Source organism: Mustela erminea, chromosome 10, assembly GCF_009829155.1.
Source record: "Mustela erminea isolate mMusErm1 chromosome 10, mMusErm1.Pri, whole genome shotgun sequence".
In the NCBI taxonomy this organism is placed as follows: Eukaryota; Metazoa; Chordata; class Mammalia; order Carnivora; family Mustelidae; genus Mustela; species Mustela erminea.
In genome coordinates this window covers 83,225,099-83,230,548 of record NC_045623.1, presented here as the reverse complement: position 1 = coordinate 83,230,548, position 5,450 = coordinate 83,225,099, and the positions used below count along the sequence as shown (strand labels likewise).

General features: G+C 38.5%; 1 pseudogene; it reads right to left on the bottom strand.

Moving 5' to 3' along the window:
- Positions 1–287: 287 nt before the first annotated feature.
- LOC116567502 lies at positions 288–1,342 on the bottom strand (annotated as a pseudogene).
- Positions 1,343–5,450: the final 4,108 nt, after the last annotated feature.

The window sequence follows — 5,450 nt, the reverse complement described above, 5'->3', positions numbered from 1 at the left end:
TCCTCTTCCTAACCATTAACAACTACTAATCTATTTACCATCTCCATAATTTTGGCATTTCAAGAATGATTGTAATCATACAGTATGTAGCCTTTTGGGTTGACTTTTTTCATTTGGCATAATATCCTTAAAATCTGTCCAAGTTGCTTTGTGTATCAACAGTTTGTTCCTATTTACCCGAGTGGCATTATTAATATACCACAGTTTAACAATCCATTCATTGAAGGACATTAGATTTTTTCCTGTTTTGGATTACTAGAAATAAAGCCACTGAGGACATCTGTATACATGTTTTTGTGTGAGCATAAGTTTTCTTTTTTTTTTTTTTTTGCAAGTTTAATAAATCACATGATTTTTTATGGGATTTCTGTATCAGGTTGCAGTTTGAAAGAAGTTATATGAAGAGAATGATGTACAATCAATATGAATCTTGTTAAATCTCTCTTCCAGGGACTTTATCCATCTTCCTGCTTAGCAATAAAAGGCATTTTTAGGTTTATATAAACATTCTTTACAATTGTCCTCTTAACAAAAAATTAGTCTTTAAGTAGCACTAGGCATTTAGTAAATAATTCACAGGCCAATAAATTTAACTGTGCAGTTGGGAAATGTAATGTGAAAGAGCTTGAAACCTTAAGACTGGGTGATCTGCAGTGTTTCCAACATGTCTTTGACTGCCTTAAGAGAGTATTTGATTTCCTTCTTACTTTGACCTGCAAACTGATAAGCTCTGTTTATTTGACCAGCTGCCCAACTAGCATATTTCATGTTGTCCTTTTTTGTTTTTGCACTTGCTTTTGCACTTGTTTTTGCACTTGCACTTATAGAAGCAATATGACTTGCTGACATGAAAAGCCCAAACAAAGCTCTCATATTTCTGTTGCTGAGTTTCAGTGCCTCTGCAAAATACTTTCTTGAAAGTTCGAGGTTTTCGAGTCCATCTCGGATATATTTAACTTCAGCATACTGCTGACAATGTAAGTGATTGTGTGGATTAGCCATCATTAGCTCCTATAAACAAAAGGTTGCCTTAGCGTAGTCATGTTCATTGATATAAAGTTCTGCAAGTTCAAGCCAAGCTTCTTGGCCCCCAGAAATTTGTTACAGATACTCATTCAGTTCCCAAATGGCCTCAACAGTTTTCCCCTGGGCTTTTCAAATGACAATCAGGCGTTCTTGCAGCAGTGTTAGTTGGATCTTCTTGTAAAATTTTACCATGTGGTTGTATAGCATCATCATATCTTTCCATGGCTTCAAATCTTATGCCAGTTAGTCTCTTGACTCCGTGACTGCCAGGGAACTGTCTTCTCAACTCCTGAAGACAAAACAATGCCAAGTCATCTCAACTATAGTCTAGGGCTGCAATCATCACTTGCTCATATATGACCCGAATATCATCTCCAAGCTTAGATCCATATTCATTAATTAATTCTTCTAAACTTCCACAATTTGCTCACTGTTTCATGAGTTTTCTTCTCTCCATTTTCTTATTTTATCTCGCATTTCTTCCCAAGTGACATCTTAGGAAGAGGTCACAAAGCTCTAAGACCTTTGCCATCTTCTCAGAACCTGGAGGCAGGGAGTAAGTTTTCATTGTTCTAGTCTAAATGCCCAAGAATACAGCTGCTGTGTTGTATGGTAATTACACAGTTAGTTTTATAAAAAACTGCTAAGCTTGGGGCACCTGGATGGCTCAGTCAGTTAAGCATTTCAGCTCAGGTCATGATCTCAGGTTCTGGGATAGAGTCCCACCATCAGGATTCCTGCTCAGCAGGGAGTTTGTTTCTCCCTCTACCCCTCCCTCTACTTGTGATCTCTCTCATGCTCTCTCTCGGTCAAATATTTTTAGAAAGAAAGAAAGAGAGAAACTGCCAAACTTTTCCAAAGTAACTATACCATTTCATAGTCCCACCAGCAATGTATAAATAATCCAGTTTCTCTGCATCCTCAGCAGCATTTGGTGTTGTCACAACTTTGTTTTTAGCCATTCTTACAGATGTATAGTTCTCATTTTAATTTGCATATCCCTGAGGGTAATGATGTTGAAAACATTTGCATGTGGCTCTTTGTCATCTGTGTATTTTCCAAGATGAAACATCTCTTCATTCTTTTTTTTTTTTTTTTTAGAGTTTATTTATTTGACAGAGAAGGACACAGCCAGAGAGGGAACACAAGCAGAGGGAGTGGGAGAGGGAGAAGCAGGCTTCCCGCTGAGCAAGGAGCCTGATGCGGGGCTCAATCCCATACCTGAGCCAAAGGCAGAGGCTTAACCCACTGAGCCACCCAGGTGTCCCATCTCTTCATTCTTTTGCCTGTTTTCAAATTTGATTGTTTTTATTGTTGAGCTTTGAGAAATCTTTATATATGTAAATATTAGTCCTTAATTTTTCCATTTATGGATTGTGCTTTTGGTGTCACAACTAAGTTCTCTTTACCAGACTGTAGATCCCAGAGATTTTCTCCTATTTTTTTTTTTAAGATTTTATTTCTTTATTTGACAGAGAGAGATTACAAGCAGGCAGAGAGAGAGGAGGAAGCAGGCTCCCTGCTGAGCAGAGAGCCCGATGTGGGGCTCGATCCCAGGACCCTGAGATCATGACCTGAGCTGAAGGCAGAGGCTTAACCCACTGAGCCACCCAGGCACCCCTCTCCTATTTTTTAAAAAGATTTTTTATTTATTCATTTGACACAGAGAGAGAGCAAGTGAGCACAAGCAGAGGGAGAAGGGAGAAGCAAGCTCCCCACTGAGCATGGAGCCCAATGTGGGGCTCGATCCAGGACCCTGGGTAATCAACTGAGCCACTTGGTGCCCCCTAGGTTTTTGTTTATAAAGGTTTTATACTTTTACATTTTACATTTAAGCTTGTGAAATATTTTGAATTAACATTTGTATTTAGGTCAGAATTCTTTTTTTTCCCCCTTATGGATATCCAATTGCTCCAGCATCATTTTTTGAAAGGCTATCCTTCCTCCACTGAACTTATTTTACATCTTTGTCAAAATCAATTGGTTAGACACAGACATTCAGCAAACTAGAAATAGAAGGGAACTTCCATAACATGAACTTAAGGAAGTTCCCTTCTATTTCCCTTCTATTGTCTGTTTATTAAAACAACAAACAAAAAACCACACACACACACACACACACACACACACACACACACACAGAGCTAACATTACACTCAATGGAAACCTTAAGAGCTTTCCCCTTAAGTTCAGAAACAAGGTAAGAATGCCCACTTTCATCACTCCTACTCAAGATTGTACTAGGAGACTTAGAGCAATTAGGCGAGGGGTAGGGGAAGGAAGGAAAGAAAATGAAAGAGAAAGAAAGAGAAGGAGAGGAACAAAGGGAGGAAGGGAGAGGGAGAGAGAGAAAAATCCATTTTGTTTGAGAAATTGTAGATGGTACTGTTTTTCATTTTGGTTTCCACATTTTCATTGTTCATATAAAGAAATACTATTGTATTTTGTGTATTTATAAATTTATAAATCGGCCAAACTCACTTCGTTCTAGGAAGTTTTCTTGGTAAAAATCTCTGAGGTTTTCTACACAGACCTTGTCATCTGCAAATAAGGACAATTTATTCATTTCTAACTGGTATGCATTTTCTTTCTTTTTCATTCTATTCTGGAAGTATAAACCTTTAAAATACTACACAATATTATCAAATAGAAGCAAAAAAATATTTACTGAGTATACCTAATATGTGCCAGATAGCTATTGGGAATATATCCTTGAACAGAATAAAATCTGACCTCACATGGAGCTTGCATTCTAGTGAGAGCTGATAAACCATAACTAAGCAAATAGGTCAAATGTATACTGACTTTGAAAGTGTTAGATAATGTGTAGAAAAGATTCTGGAGTCATGTCTTTGAGAGGAGAGGGGATCTAGTTCACAAATGGAGGAGCTGGACTTTGCTAGAAATATGGATATTTCATACGTTGTAATAGAAGGAAAGAAATATACAGGTACAGATGTAGGTAGGTCAGGAGATATGACTTTAGAAGCTTGTGGAACTTATTTTCCTAGTGCTTCTGTTTTCTCAGTGAAATAGGAAGCAAGGTTATCTGCTGAAAATGAAGATAAAAGAGAAAGCATTAGACATTTGAAGAAAGAGGATATGACATGAAATAGATTTTAATAGATTAAAAGAAAAAGTGTGTGGTTGCTGAGCAGAGAAGGACCCCTAGAGATTAATAAACAGAATCTAAAGACAGCAGTCAGTATGTATGGATTAGATGGAGAGTTGGATTTGAGATGATTTTGATTTTTGCCAAATGAGTTCCATTAATCAAAAATGGGGCAGAGGAATTAGAACATTTGCAATTCTAACTTACAATTATCAGTATTAAGTACTGTTTTATTTATTTAAGATTTAATTACTTGTTTCAGAGAGAGATCATGTAAGAATGCCATGTTTGGGGGAGGGGCAGGAGAGGGAAAGAGAGAATCTCAAGCAGACTCCCCAGTGAGCATGGAGCCCAATGTGGGCCTTGATCTCATAACCCCAAGATCATGACCTGAAGTGAATTCAAGATTCAGCAGCTTATCTGACTGAGCCACCCAGGCATCCCCTAAGTACCATTTTGTTGAGTGCTTACCATCTACTAGGAACATTAAAAAGGAGAAAAAGAAAAAGTAAGGTTTTTTTATTTACATGATCTCATCCATTCTTACATTATTTCTAGGAAGTGGTGTTGACTCTTGATTCTACTCCCTGTTTACACAGACCAGATTTTCTACGAAGATGGGAAGGGAAGTGAGCATGCTAGAAGTGGTTTTTTTAGATTAAATATAAATGGTTTAAACTCTCCCACAAAAAGACAGAGATTGGCAGGATGCCTTTTTCTTTTTAATACCTTTTTTTTTTTTAAGATTTATTTGTTTATTTATTTATTTTTGAGAGAGAGAGAGAGAGCACAGGCAGGAGTGTGAGGGGGAGAGGAAGGGAGAATCCCAAGTAGATTCTGTTCTGAACATGGAGCAACATGGAGCTCAATCTCATGCCCCTGAGATTACAACCTGAGCTGAAAACCAAGAGTTAGATGCTTAACCAACTGCAGAACCCAGGTGCCCCAGAATGGCATTTCTTTTCCTTTATGATTTTGTTTATTTATTTATTTGAGAGAGAAAGAAAGCAAGAGAGAGCAGGGGAGGAGCCGATAGAGACAGATAAGACTCCACACTGAGCACAGAGCCCAATGTGGGGTTCAATCCCATAACTCTGAGACCATGACCTGAGCCAAAATCAAGAGTTGAATGCTTAATTGACTGAGCCACCCAGGTGCTCTGGCAGAATGGCTTTTTAAAAATATGCAACAAGGGCGCCTGGGTGGCTCAGTGGGTTAAGCCGCTGCCTTCGGCTCAGGTCATGATCTCAGGGTCCTGGGATCGAGTCCCGCATCGGGCTCTCTGCTCAGCAGGGAGCCTGCTTCCCTCTCT